A 16142-nucleotide genomic window follows, 5' to 3' on the forward strand; every position below is an offset into this window, starting at 1 on the left:
TGCTGGTAGTAATATTGAAAGCAAAAGCTGATTTACTGAGTTATCACTAGCATTCTACCTATGCACTCACACATCTGTATTCAGTATTCTTAAGAGCCCTATATGGTAAATACTGTTATTATCCCTATTTTATGGATAAGAAGACTGCCTAATGGATAAGTAACTTGCCTAGTATTATGGAACTAAGTACTAAGTTTCAGTAAGCACCCAGGTTCACCAGACTGTAAGATCCGTGCTCTAACCACTTGAAGTATACTGTGTTCCCCATGATACTTTAACCAAACCCCATGTTTATGTGCATGAGAATTCGGATTTATGATGCTCTATTCTTCAGGAAATCATATATATTTGTCGCTTTGTGTGTCACGGATACCTAGACACAGGTCTTCTGTCTTGCATGGTATGTGGAAATGTCCCAAAGGCTATAATTTGGAACGTGAAGATTCTGCTTCTGTTCTGTCTTTCTAAGACTGAAGGTGGATCCAGACCAACAGGAGCACTGGTGTTTTATTTCTCCGACACCTTATTAGATACCTGTAGCAAATCAGCTGTGTCCGCAGAGTAATGAGAGTATTTTACAGCCTATATACAAAAGTCAACACTGTAAGGGCCGTGAGTACTGGCCTTGGGAGACCTACTTTAACTTAAATCAGTTCTTTCAGTTATTAGTTGCATTTTAGAAGGAGTTTAACAGAGTACCTGGCACAATAGTTGACTGTTAATTGGATCGCATTTCCTCCCTCACAGACAGAAACTTCAGATATCTGCTTTCTGGGCTAAAGGCTGGAAGAGCTCTCCTGTGTAAAAAAAGAATATTAACAAATCGCCATATCAGACCCCTCCTACTCCTTCCTTTGACTTTCTGAATTTGGCATTTTTTTTTTGCTGTTCAGCAACTTTATTTTTCAGAGATGAGCAAAGAAGATTAAACATGTCAATAAATTAATCCCCCTCCACTCCCCTCAATTTCTCTTGTTGAAAAAAAAAAAGCTAAAATTATGTTGGAGTACATTCTAGCCTCACATGTCATCGGCTAGTTATTTATCTTCTCTAAACCTGTTACCTTCTTTATCAAATGGAAATTACTTAGTCATCCAGCAAGTATCTTACTGTGCATCTGTCCTTTCCAGGCAACACGTGAACAAGGTACTGATTTTACATCAGTGAGCAAAATCGTGGTACCTGTTCTCATAGAGCTTGGGGTCAAGTGATTGCATAGCAGCAGCCTCAGGGGATGCAATGAGAACTAATGAGAGAAGATACTGGCAAGTGTTGCCACAGTATCTGGCATGTAATAATGCCTTAATACATTTCAGCTGATATTTATAAAATAATATTTTGCATGGATTTGTGTATTTCGGTTCTTTTTAGCTTGTTTATATTAATGCATTTGTCTCTGAAGAGTGTTCCAGAGGGAAAGCACCTTCTTACTCCTCAGTAGCTCCCTGCAGCATCTTGAAAAGCTGAGAGAATCAAAAAATGCATATCCTGGATTCTTAAGCAGTTATAACCCATCTTCTCGTGTGACTTTTGGCTCTAGGTCAGGGATGACAGGGGGAAAAATTCCTGTGGGAAATATTCCCCTGGTTTCTTTTTATAGCTGAGAAAAAATTTCAATCATTTCTCTTTGATATGTCAGGAATTCGTGTATAGCATGATATCCAATCCACTGTGCTTTTGAACTGAGAATAAGAAATCGGTTCCATGATGAGGGCCAGGAAAGGTAAAGCCAGTGTCGCCAGAGCTGTTCGTTGGCTCTTGCAGTGTGTTAGATGGGAGAAGGACCCCGCATTATGTAGGAGGCACCTACTGTGGGTTTTAGATTATACTTCTAGATTCCCAGGTTAGAGCACGTCTGTGTATTTGCTTATCCACCCACACTCCTTTTATTTTTGTGGTTTCCCTCCTCAGCTGAGGTAGAGTTCTCCCTGTCTTGATTATTTTTACAGCTCCACCATTTGCTCATATTACTTCTCATTATTGTTTTGTTGTTACTTTGCTCACAGCCTTTTTTATTTATAGTTGATCTGTTTTAAGCCCTAAGCTGAGGCTAATTTATAGGAAGGAGAAGAGACAGGTCTGCTTCTCACTAGAGCCCTGTCAGGGACTGATTTTTGGCAGGACGATCACCATCAGTTTGGTTGCTGTGGGACTGCACCCTTATAGTGGAAGAGCAGCCCCCAAGTTCTGTCGGTTGATGGCCCAGTTCATGCATTAAAGAAATCTTACATTAAGCCCCCAGAAAGACAGCGTGATTAAATCTCAGCTTCTTTGCTGTTTACTTCGATGCTAGGGGTGGGAGATGGGGTGGGGGGCGGGTAACCGGGAATTAGACTTGCACTAGAGCAGGGGTCCTCAACAGCCTGAGCTCCGCCTCCCGTCTCCCCCTTCCCGGTCCACAGCAGGCGAGCCAGTGTAGCTCACCTGAGCCCCCCACCCCCATTCCGGTCTTCCACAAAGCCAGTCTGTCATGCCAAAAAGGCTGGGGATCGCTGCGCTGGAGTATTGGCTTTCCCTAAGTAGTTAGTCCCAGAAAATGCCCAGGCCTGGGCATGGTGCTGTCATATGAATGGAGGATTTATTTATATTCTTCCCTACAATATTTGAGTAGGAAGAGAGAGCTGATAGTGGGGTGCGGGGAACTGTAGTGATTTGTCAGGTTGTGGAGCAGCCAGAAGGAAAGGTGTGGTGGTGGCACAGGAAGTGCACAGTTGATTGGACTGGCAGGTAGAGCTGTGTCTTGCCTGCCCCCCCTCCCCTGCAGTCCCTCAAGATAGAGCAGGGGTGTCAAACTCATTTCCACCGGGGGCCACATCAGTCTTGCAGTTGCCTTCAAAGGGCCAACTGTAATCTTAGGACTGTATAAATGTAACTACTCCTTAAGTAGGGGCAAGGAGCTCTGCACTGCCGATGGGTAGAAACAAGGTGCGGACTGGATAAAACTAGGTGGAGGGCCGGATTTGGCCCGCAGGCCTTGTGTTTGCCGCCTGTGAGATAGAGGAAGTACATTCCCTTTGAAACATTTACCTGCAGGATAGCCAAAACTAAATCTTGGTTTTTTGCATGTGAATATAAAAATAAAAACCATGAATATTTCCCGTATTTCCCAGGGATAAAGACGTACAGCTACAGGTAAACCCAGATCTTGTCTAGTAGTATTTATTTAATAAAAGAAGAAAAAAATTGGATGTTAAATGACAGACCCAGGTACCTGTAGCTGCTTTCGACAAAACTCCCGCGGGCCCTTACCACCACACCAGTCCCAACAGTGGGTCTTTCACTCTCTGCTCCTTGCCAGTGAATTATTTTTGAAATCTTTTGGAAGACTTAGATGTAATTTAGAAGCATACATAGTACAGTATTGAGTAAATCACTAGCTTTTGTGCATCCATAGATAAGATTCTAATTTACAGTCAGAAGCTTCTGTCTCAGATTGGCTCTTTTAGGTAATTATCATACATGGATTTAATTTTATAAAGTGTACCTCTTAATGCAATAATTATGCCCTAAGAGACTTCATGTAATAAAATATCCCATTATAGAAATGCTAGTTTATAGAGCAGAAAGTAGAGAAAGGATTTCAAAACTGCAAAAAAAAAATTCTTTTTCCCACAGTTTTATTAACTTAGGGTTATATTAGCTAAAAGTGCAAAAATAAATTGATCAACTGATTTTTTTTGTGTGGGAATGGTTTAATGAGTGTTACAACATATCAAAATTTACATTTTAAACATGTGATTTACATGTCTATGACAGCTCAGTGAAGCAGTTAAAAAATTGGTTGATCAAACCTGAATAAAATAAATACTGTAAGTAGGTCCTGAATATGATCTTCCCATATGCAAAGCAAGAGTCACCCCATTTTGTGACTCTAAAAAATAGTCTACAGCCTAATTCACAACTTGGAAAGTCAGCAGAAGAATGTGGTGCTGGCTGATTGGTCAGCCTCATACACAAAACAGTGGGAAACCTCTGCTGTGTGTGCAACATTTTTCCTTTCTTCAAAGTGCAGTCCCCCCACCCCCATCACTACAGCATTATAACCCACAGCTATCTGTGTCTTGCTAAATCATCTTCCCTAAGTAATCCATTGTATCATATCTCATTTGAGTTATAAAAAAAATGTACTCATTAAGAGAACGTTTGGGAGCGGGGGAGCTGTGTTGGTAATTGAGCTAACATTGCGTACTTATTAATTACAAGGCATTGCTATATTTTTTAAATGCATTCCCTCTATTAACTTTTACTACAGCCCAGTGGAAGTTGGTGCTATTTTAATCCCTGCATTCCAAAAAACAAAACTGAGATACCAGGGGCAGAATCAGTATGTGAACACGCTTTTCTAACTGTAGGGACTTTGTTCTTAAGTTATTTAGTTCTGGATTAATGGTGATTCTAGAAGGTAGTAAGTGAATTTCTCATCATCTTGTAGTTTCGGCAAATCTAGATTAATGTGGTTAATCCAGTGCTAGTTTAAAATATCTAAAATAGTTTCTCATAATGCAATACCATGTTATTCTTTTTATCTTCTTAAAATTTAATGCCACTTTGAATTCAGTGAAATTATACCTATCTCTCAAGAACCAGAAAAGAAAAATAATATTTTTTTGAGGTTGTTCTTGCCCAATTTGAGAGCTCCTCTGAACTTCATAATTTAATAGTTTCCCGCCCTCAGTATATTAATAGACCTAAGGTTGTATTTTCAGGCTGCAGGAAGTATTACGTAAGCCTAGCTTATATTGGGAGGCCTCATTCTTTTCTGGGTTTCCTGCAGTGAAGTCTTTGACCTCTATTTCTGCCATTTTTGTTTCTGTCTCTGATTTGTTGGGGGAACAGTTTTGAATTATTTAGTCACATTTCATTTTCTTCATGCTGCTGAAATATTTAGGCTAAAGACCTGTATTCTTACTGATCCTTTGGAGGAATAGTAATCATTTAATTTTTATTATAGCCGTCCTCATTATTGCTCTACAAAAGCTTTATGTGAGATTTCTCCAGCGAGCCACATTATCTGAAATCACGGAGAGAAAGTGCCTTGAAAACAGAAAGTAAAAGTGAGGATAATTGAAGAAACTTAGATTACTGTGGAAAGAATATAAAAAATAGGGTTAGGAGTATTTGCTGGGAAAGAAACTGACCATTTGGGGGGAATAAATAGATTTCAACGGTGCCTCTGGAGACTGCCCTCTCTTTTCTGCAGTTTTTCCTCGGATTTTACGTGACTGACATTGGGATGGTTCTCTGGTCTCCGTTCCCTCCTTCCAGTTTCTTCCCCTCTCCTTCCACTTCTACTTGAGGCTATTGTAGTGGCCCTACTTAAAATGCATTCTGGAAAGATATGCTCTTAGATTATTGAGAAGGGTTTCCTTATATCAGCTTCAATGTATAATTTATTTCTATATTTTGCTTTATTTGTACAACAGGAAGTTAGAGTCACTTATGTCACTATTCAATCTCAGGGCACAAAGTATGAAAGAAAATTGTTAATAAAATTTTTTTAAGATGTTATTTATTTATTTATTTTTAGAGAGAGGGGAAGGGAGGGAGACAGAGAGGGAGAGAAACATCAATGTGTGATTGCTTCTCACACCCCCTACTGGGGACCTGGTCCTCAACCCAGGCATGTGCCCAGACTGGGGATCGAACCCACGACCCTTTGGTTTGCAGGCTGGCACTCAATCCACTGAGCTACACTAGCCAGGGCTCTTTCTCATTATTTTAAGTCAGGAAAATTATGTATTACATGTCAACCCCAACCCCCCCCCACAAAGTATAACTGAAGTACATTAAAATAATTGCATGTAGGTAACACATAGTCATGGCAGGATGAAAGTGCCTCGTATCGCTCCAGAATCACCAAGTACTATGATTGCTAACACACAGTTGCTTTGTACACAGTGGTTCTGTTAGCTCCCCCAGCATCCGAACTTATATAACCCTGACGTCTGTCATCTCCATCTCCCCAGAGTCTTTCCCACCCCCGTCCTGGGAGGCAGCCACTGTGTTGATGTTTTTTTACCTTTAATTAGCTTTTTGTATTCCAGAACTTCATATAAATGGGACCATACAGTATGTACTCTTTTATGCCCAGCTTCTTTCTCTCCGCATGTCTGTGTTTCATCTATGTTGTTGCATGTGAGTAGTTTGTTCCCTTTTGTTGCTGGATAGGATTCCTTTGTATAACTATACCACAGTTGGTTTATCAGTTTACCTGTGGATGGACATTTGAATTTTTTCCAAAGTTTTTGACTATAATGAATAAAGCTGCTACGAACATTTGTGTGACAGGCCTTTTTGAGGACAGATATTTTCTTCTCTCTGAGGTAACTATTCGTGGTAAACTGCTAGAACACAGGGTAGTCACGTGTTTAACTGACAAAGAATCAGCCTACTCTTTTCCTCTAGTGGCCGACACATTACGCATTCCCAGCAGCAGTTTTGGTTGTTCCGCATCCATAGCTGGTGGGTGTGTAGCGGTTCCTTTTAGTTTTAATTTACATTTCCCTAATGGCTGATTATGTGGAATGTTCTTGTTGTGTTTAGCAGCCATTCAGATACTGCCTTTTGTCTATTTAAGTCTTTTCTCCATTTTAATTAGATTGTCTTTTTATAATTGAATTGAATATAGAAGTTATTTATATATTCTGGATACTAGCTCTTTATCAGATATATGACTATGGATCTTTCCTCTCAATCTGACTTGTCTATTTTTTTCTGAATGGTATCTTTTCATGTATAGAAGTTCTTAGCTTGGATGAAATCTTATTTATTTATTTTTTCTCTTATAGTTATTATTCTAGCTAAGAATCTTTGCCTACCTCCAGGTTGCAACAATATTGTCCTATATTTTTTGAAAAACTTTACCTTTGGCTTTTATGTTTATTTCTGTGCTCTATCTTGAATTAATCATTGCGTGTGGTGTGAGATAGGGGTTGCGGGTTATTTTTGTCATGTGGGTATCCAGTTGTTCCAGCACCATTTGTTGAAAAGACTTTTCTTTCCTATTGAATTTCTTTCACCTTTTTCAAATATTAAAGGACCACATAACACTGCATCTCTTTTTGGACTCTCAGTTCTCTGATATTAATCTGTTTATTATTTACGCCATTACCGTACTGCCTCAATTACCAACGCTTTACAGCAAGTCTTGAATGCAGGTTGTGCTAAGTCATTTCGTTCTTGTTTTTCAGTATCGTTTTGGCTACTCTTAAAGTCCTTTGAATTTCCATGTGACTCTTGGAACCCACTTGTAAAATTCTGTTTTTTAAAAAAAGCCTGTTGGGATTTTGACTGAGATTGGAGTGAATCTATAGTTTAATTAAGGGAGGCTAGAAGTCTTAACAATATTGAGTCTTCCAATTTGTGAACGTGATGTCTCTCCGTTTAATTACGTATCTGTAGTGTTTCATAATTTTCAGTGTAGAACCTTTGCATTTTCAGTTAAGTGTATTCCTATGTATTTTATACTTTCCAATTCTCTTATGAGTAGAATTTTTATTTTCACATATTTATATATTGCCCTTGTATTCAGGCTAAAATTATAATTATAGTAGTATAATCCTACACTCATGCTAAACTTTTTACTTGTAATATTTTTTTGTTGATTCCTTAGCATTTTCTGTACATAAGCAATAATTCCATCTGTGTATAGGGAGTTTTATTTTTTTCCTTTTCAATCTTTATGACCTTATTTCTCCTCCTCCTCTTCTTCCTCCTTCTTCTCCCCCCTCCTCCACTCTCTCTCACTCTCACTCTTGCCTTCTGTCTTGCCCTCCCTCCCTTCTCAATCTCAGAGGGAAGGCATTTAGTGTTAGATAATTAAATACATGTAGATCTTCACTGTAGGATTTTCATAGATGCCTTTTATCAAGCTTAGGAAGTTCCCGTTCATTTCTAATTGGATGAGATTTTTTAAATTACACTTGGGCATTGTGTTTTGTCAAATAATTTTTCTGTACCTATTTAAGTTATCCATATGTTTTTAAATGAAATTTAAATATAACACAAAATATAACACTGACTTTGGGGATAGTCAACACTACTTATCATAATATTCAAAGTTCTTCAAAAGTTGTCTTTAACCTACCTTTCCAGATTATTAGATTGGCAAATGTCTTAACTCGTTGCATGTGCTGATGTTTTTGGAAGAAAGAATTTTAGATCAGGTCACCTGAATTCTATTTATTTATGTGACTAACAATACCATTAATAGAATTAGGCTGTAATGCCTCAGCTTCCTAGGAAAACCTGATTCCCCTGCAATATTAAAGAGCTGTTAAGAGGTAGATATTCCTACCTCCAGTTACTTACCCCTTCCTATGCCCTATAGGTAACACGAAATTATCTACAAGCACCTGCTTCATTTGGTCAGTGAACCAACCTATAGCAATTGGACCAAATTCCACAAAAAAATGCTAAAAATCAGAGCAACACATAAACCTGTTTCTCTGCTCACTTCCTTGAAGTCAATATTTTTCAAAATTATCAGCATTTAGGAGTCAAAAGAATATCTTAATATTCTTAATATATTATTAAGATAAAATATATCTTAATATTTTCCCAATATATCAGATTTAGAAAGATGTGAGCTACATGTTACTATTCCTTTGCCTTTAGAAGGTATTTCAATTTAATTAGTTTTGCTTGAGAGAAAATAAATCTTTCATGCTTAAGCTTTTTAAATGAATGCATTCCTTTGGGAACATTGCACTGCACAAGAAATAGATTAAATTGAAGTTGCAGAGGACCTCATTTCAGCACTGTATCCATTAAACGTGGTCCTTAAAACCTGCTCCTTTGCCCAAAGTATTAAGATATTGGAGCTTGGTGTATATTATTTTGTCTTTCTGAGAAAAAAATTAATGTGATAATTTATTCAGAAATATTCTTCATTCTAGTGAAATTGTGTTTTCATGTAAGTTTTAGTCATCTTCCCTTTTTTTTTATCCTTGGCCTGGGTGCCCCTTACTTCCCTTCAGTTTTCCCATCTGTAAAACTGAAGCAGTAGTTTGGAAAGTGAGTGTCATTCTTTGTGACGACTGGTGCCCAAGATTTTTGGAAAGGGAAAATATTCAGCAAGTACCCAAGGTTTTCTTTGAACAGTAAGTGGTTACCTCTATTCTCTGTTAGTTTATCCCTCACCACCCACAAATGTTATACTGAAGTAACTGTAGTTCCTAGAAAGAATGTAATAACTGCATATAATACCTGCATCGCTTTGCATATGCTTTTCCTCCGTCCTCGTACCCTTCCTGCTACTCACTTCCCCCTGTGCCTGCCAACCTCTTGTCACCTCCTCAAGATCAACCCACACATCTCAAAGAAGAGAAGATCACTTCTTGCGTTATGCCTACATCCATCATATGGCAGTGCAATAATTTGTTCCAAAGGCTGGGTCATTTATTAGAGTACCAGATACTTGAGGGCGGCAACCGTTTCTGACTGAACAAAGTAATTCCTGCAAAGTGACTTTCAGAGAATCTGGTATCTAAAACATATTAGTGCTTAATACAAGGTAGCTATGGTGATGAAGGTGATGTAAATTCCTGTATCCTCATCACTTATACAAAGGCTGTTGAATAAGAGAATAAATGGATGGAAAGAACACATAACTGTATACTTTTATTGGACTATTCTTGGTCTGGTGTTTCTATTGTACTTTCTGAAGTCTAGTTAATTGGATTTAAAATTGCTTAGAATTAAAAATATGTTACTTATTCTATGGCTTTTTTTCCCAACCCCAGATAAATATCCTTAGAAATGGTTTTAATTATTAACAAGAAAGGCTTTTGGACTCAAACAGATTTGGCCATAACTACTGGCCCTAAATATGTCAAATTCCTTGAAGTCACTAAGCCTCAATTTCTCCATCTGTATAATGAGGTAACAATGTATTCCTCTACTGATTTGTGTGAGACTTAAGTGAAATACTGTATTTAAGAAGTGTGTATGTGCATGAGTAATGTGTGTGCCTTGTACGTTGTAAGCTTTTATTAAATGATATTATAAAATATCAATAAAGAAAAAAATTGGAAATCACTTTAGATCAAACCAGAGATAGCATCATTGTTGATTTTAGTAGAGATACTCACAGGGCCTTCTTTAGACTCAAACAGAACCTTTTACGTAAATGAAAATAATATGAGGAATAGATTACACGATACTTGTCACTCAACAATGTTACCTTTTTATGGCAGTGAATCTAGATCTATATCATCCTCCTTCGCCTCCTTTTCATGGTGCAGTTTTCCGTTTATTGGTGTGTGGTGGCAACTATAATGAAGCTTGTTGATTCATCAACTATAATGGTTGATGAATATATAGTTTTCATTTTTTTCTCTATTATAAGTATAACCACAAAAGACATTTTGACCCCAAGTTTTTTAATTTTTTAGGATAAGTTCTTAGAAGTGAAATTGTTAGATTAAAAATTAACCTATAAAATGATTCATCAAGTTATAAACACTTATGATTTGTTCTTTTTCTGCATGTATGATACTCAGTAAAAGAGTTTATTATAGAAAAAAGGAATCTATGAATTCTAATGTCTTGAAATGTAAATTTTAAAATATATTTGAAAGTGAAGTAGGGAGTACTCTCAGATTTTAATGTCAGCAATTCCAGTTCCCTGAATTCCAACTCAGTACTTTAGTAATTATTGTTACTGTTCGTGATAAATTCCTCTACTTTGATAAAAGCATGGACAGAGGGGGTGTTGTTGAACATAATTTAACATGATATTCAAACAAACCTCAGGCAAATCTGTTGCTTGAAGTAACTTTTAATTTATGTATAATTAATATTTTCAATCTGAGCTTAAGTTAATTAACATTTACGTCCAATTTGGTCAGTTTGAGAATAATTTAATTGAGCTGCTCTCCAGCATAAATTTATATTCGTGTTCAGTTGAGCTATGGAAAATTAAGAGTAGTTGAAAGCCTATCTCTTCATGATAGTTTTGAATAATTAACTTTAATGAAACAAATCTCATTATAAGACCTCGAAAGTAAAAGTTTATGTAGTATAACAAAAGGATTTACATCCATTTACTTTTGTTGAGTCTTTGCTGGATTAATTCTACTTCTTCTGTAGACTATAAAACATTGCAATTGAGTATCTCATCTCTGGTACCAAGTATTTACCTCAAATCAGTGTGAGTTTTTTTGTTTGTTTTTGTTATTATTGTCTCGTTTTACTACTGTAGCAAAAACCAAGCCATGAGGGGAAAATGAGTCACAGTGAAAGCCAGTTAGAATATGATGTAAGTTTTACAAATAAGATGTTTTTTCATTTGGGACTATTGTCTTCTGTATCTAGAAGTACTGTAATTTGCTCCTGAATGACATTTCATTGAACTGGAAATTTAGAACTGAGGAAAAGATGAGCTAACTTGGGCATGGTAAAATAGTCTTTCTGGCACCAGGGGTCACGAAGCTGAGACAGAAGTTAATAACCATGTGGAGGGTCTCAGAAGGCCCTGCCTATATGTCAGCAATCAGTAGAGGAAGCTAACCACAGATACGAAAACTAAAATTGTGGGTCGAGAACCTAGAAAGCTCCTTCAGACAGAAAGTCTTCTTCCTTCTTCTTCCTCCCTCCTCCTTCTCCTTCTCCTTCTTCCTTCTTATAAGTCTTCTTCCTTCTTTCCATCATCATGGCTTGATGAACGTGGGATAAAGATATAATTTATCCTCCAAACTAGTATTAGTGAACTAAAGGGGTTTGTTCACCTGTGCATCAAAGCCCAATCAAATGTGAACAGGAGTTTGCTGGCAAGAAAGTAAAGGTTTATTTTCAAGGAAATGATGCCAAACCTGGAGACACAGGTGAGTTTGTATTCAAAGACATGGCTCCCCAGTGGCTTCCAGAGGATGGGCTACATGGGCGGGGAGCGGGGAGGAATCATTAATTATGACGTCTAAGGAAGTTAGGGTTGGTCGTGACTAGGGCCATGGTCTCTACTGATTGGTCAGTCCTGGGGTAGGGATTAGTCAGTGCATCTGGTCCTGATGTCAGCCCTGGCATCGCTGTCTGGTTCCCCAACAATGTGGTCCATGGGGTTTTCTGCCATTCTAGGACTGGAGCCGAAACACAGCTGAGGCCTAAATGTTGTCTTTGTTTGACTGAAACTCTGTCTCTGTGGTGGTTAGACACGAGTCTTTGTTCTTAAGATTCTTTGCTGCTGACCAGAACTTAATGTCCTGAGGGCTTAACGATGTGAATTCTAAGTGTGTCTGCAGATAATAGGCTTTTAAACTAATAGCTAAATCCCTTTGGGCAAATTGCTCAAGCTCTTGGAGTCCCAGTTTCATTAAAAAGTAGAAGTATGTAATATCCCGGTTGTTGTGAGCTTTAAATGAGATAGTGTGCATAAGGAGTTTAGCTGGTGTTCGGCACAGAGTAAGCGCTTGGTAAACAGTCGCTATTATTAATTACAGTTAACCTGAAATATGTCCCGGAGGTGTGGAATGCTTTCTTTTCTGCCTGTGCTGTACTTAGAAGGTGTCTGACATCTGTTGTTTAAAGAATAACGCCCTCTGAGAACAGCCGCTTCTCAGAAATAGAGTGCCGGTCTCCAATTAATTATTCATGAAACGCATCATATTCTTTCCAATTACTCGCTGAATTTTCTCTGGAGTGTTTTTCCTTTAGTGATGAAGTAATATAAAAATTGCTTTTGTAGTTGGAAGCTATATTCTTTTTATTTAAATAGTGAAATTGTTTTACATTAAATAAGATCTAAGAAAATGCAAGAGCCTTCCTTGCTGAGGCTGCTTATGTGTCATTTCTGAGGTCAGAAAAGAGGCTTTGTCTTGGATTTTTTAATCCAGAGATCTGCTTTTTTTCTCTCCCAATTGAATCCAATGAAATCAGTTTTTCTCTGCCCTGGGTTCTTTGCTTGGTTCCCAGTTTTCCACTGAACAGCGCTTTCTCCAGAGGCCTGTGAGCATTGGTAGGGAGCAGCCGCCTTCGCAGTCAACACCACAGTTGTTGGCCTGGAAAACACATCAACAGCAAGCAAGATGCTTTCCCCTTCTACTGCCAGAGCCTCTGAATATTCAGAAACTGTATCCTGAAGGACATAACTTTAGATTTACTTTTAGGAAATTAAAATTAATGACCTGCTTTCTCCATTTGGACTGTAATGTCTCCCTCTTAAAATAATAGTACCGTGTATTTTATTCTATCAAAATGGAGGCTCACAGCTGAAAAGCAGGCATATCCATAAACATGAAACAGCTCGAGTTTATATATGCTCACGTTTTAGCTAATCAGAAAAGAAATCTTGTGTGAACCTCAGTCACTTTGCAGGCTAGAGCCCACCTCAGAGAAAGCGGGCCAGCAGTTGATTAATGGAAGTGCCCCATGCATTCACGGCTGTGTGATTCGGGATGTGCTCACAGAGCGCCCCGCGTGCGAGCATGCAGGACCCGCCAGGCCCAGGAGGACACTGGTTCCTGCCCTCAGGAGTTTCGCTCAGTGTGGAAAGAGTGTGTGCTTGACCGATGCTTACCGCCCAGCAAGGACTGACTTGGCGGGCGTGGTATAAATGCAGTAAGAGGAATTGCTTTAAACCTAGTGCCATGGTGTGTTCCTCCTTGGGTCCAGCTTCTTTGGGACTCTCTGAGCTTCCTGGACTTCCTGGAAGTCTATTTCCTTTGCCAGACTGGGGAAGTTCTCCTTCATTATTTGTTCAAATAAGTTTTCAATTTTTTGTTCTTCCTCTGCTCCTTCTGGCACCCCTATAATTTGGATGTTGGAACGTTTCAAGATGTCCTGGAGGTTCCTAAGCCTCTCCTCATTTTTCTGAATTCTTGGGGGAGGGTAAGAATAGTGTAGGAAATGTAGAAGCCAAAGAACTTATAAGTATGACCCATGGACACGAACTATAGGGGGCGGAATATGGGAGGGAGGGGGTGGGTAGGATGGAGTTGAGTGAAGGAGGGGAAATGGGACAACTGTGATAGCATAATCAATAAATATATTAAAAAAACAAAAAAAAAAAACCTAGTGCCATAAAATTCAAAGACTGGAAGTTTTGATAGGTCAAGGTTTAGGAAAGACTTTCTAAAAGCAGAGGCCAGGCACAGTGAGGAAGACATTTGCAAATAATTGCCTGAATGCCAGATGTCAAATCTAGCATGTTCCATGCATCATCTCGTTTTAAAATTGCTATGTAAAGATCCTTATTTGTTTTTCATTGTAAAGAGATTGAAAAATATAATTAGCAGAAAAAGTGCTAGACATACTATTTTGTAACTCGGTTTTGCAATTTGAGGCATTTTGAACATTTTCTGTGTCACTAAGTATGCTTTTTCACATTATTCTTAATGACTACATGAATTATTTAACTACTTCTATTATAACTAAGTTAGGTAAAAAGATACAAATATAAGAAAATTTTATTTTATTTTCATCACCATTATTCTCCCCATACCCTCTTCCACCTCTATCAACCTCCACCCAATCCCCTCCCCACCCCACCCCCACATTCACCACACTGTTCATGAAGAAAGAATTTTTAAAGGAAAAAATAAAACCATGAAAAAGTAGTAGAAGATAATATATACTCCTGAGGGTGGGCACTTTTTTTTTAAGTTTTTTTTTTTTTTAGAGAAACAAAATTGAGAAGTTACAGAGATTTCCCTATACCCCCATCTGCACACATTCACAGCCTCTCCCGTTATCAACACCCCCCTCCAGAGTAGTGCGTTTATTACAACCGATGAATCTGCATCGACATGTCATGTCGTCATCACCCAAAGTCCGGTTTTCATCAGGGCTCATTCTGGAGGTTTGCGCAATGCGTAATGGCACGTATCTATCATTGCAGTATCATACGGAGGGTGAGCACGTTTTTAAATGCATTATATGAAAAAGGCAGACACTTTAACAGAAACGATGAGTCGTTTTGAATACATAAAAAGTTTAAAATCTTTTGGATATCAAGACTACTACTATAAATAAAATTACAGGCATTATCTCATTAAATTCTCACAACAGTTTTATGGAGTAGGTGCTTCGATTTCTTTTAAAGAACAGGAAACTAAGGTGCAGAGAAATGACAACATGCAGATCAGTGGGTTTCTGGGAGATTGTCTTGGCGAAGAATAAAAGTTGATGGAATCAGAGATGTATTAAGGAGGAAGTTCAAGTTTGGTCTTTGTAGCATGCTTTGATATGAGTCCCAGCTTTACTACTTCAAGGTGATGGATGAGCCTCACTTAAACAGTTAAAAATATTATATTTTCATTTCATCCTTTGAAATGTTCTTTTCCATACACTTTCTCATTATAGCTGTTATGGCAAAAATGATACCTTTTTCACCTGTGTCTTCAAATGCAAAATTTCAGAGATATCAAGGGCAGACAAATTAGATGCTAGTTACGAAAACAACATTAAATACCTTTTTACTATCCCTTATATAATGTCCTACATATACATCTCTTGAGTAGTAGGAATTGTTATGGTCTCAGTTAAATAGGGACAATATAGTATACAGCCTTAACTACTTAATAAACACAAGAGGAAAAAAGCCAAAACTATGAACTATTATCAATGGGTGAAATAAAAAAATTTATTATGGCTACCATCATAGTTTATCAGTGGGAAGATCAAGAATGTAGATGTTTTTAGATCATATTTGGGTGAATTCCTTCAAGTTCAAAATCCCACTGCATGTTGGATAAAAGCAGATGGTTTATTGATTGTTTATAGTAAAATGTTTCTGTGTGTTTGGTCTAAAATTTGACTTAACATGGGGGTATAATATTTACCTCCTCTGGAGTAACGAAATGTATGCTGTGTAATAACCTTGACATGTTTATGGAATCATGTTTAATGGGCCCTCCAAAATGCTGGTGAATACCACAGTTCGGTCTGTTTTCTACATTTTTCAGGAATCTGGAAAAGCTGTAGGAAATGAAATATATGTATCACAAATGTTTTGCATCTAGCTCAACTACTGGCTCTTAAAGTTTAGCAAGAGAGTCAAGAACAATGTGTTCTATTAACAGCATTCAAAATTGAATTTAAGAGGTTTTAATAGCTGTTTAGAACTAGTGTTTGAATCCATATTACATAGAATATTAAGATTTTTGGCACTGAAGAGTCTTATATGTAGATTCTTAAAAATAAATGGA

General features: G+C 37.8%; 1 protein-coding gene across 3 annotated transcripts in view; it reads left to right on the forward strand.

Annotated features, from left to right (window-relative positions):
- PATJ (PATJ crumbs cell polarity complex component) overlaps positions 1-16142 on the forward strand; it is a 322107-nt gene that overhangs the window by 188150 nt on the left and 117815 nt on the right. The window lies entirely within an intron of this gene.

Source organism: Desmodus rotundus, chromosome 3 (assembly GCF_022682495.2).
Source record: "Desmodus rotundus isolate HL8 chromosome 3, HLdesRot8A.1, whole genome shotgun sequence".
Lineage (NCBI taxonomy): Eukaryota > Metazoa > Chordata > Mammalia > Chiroptera > Phyllostomidae > Desmodus > Desmodus rotundus.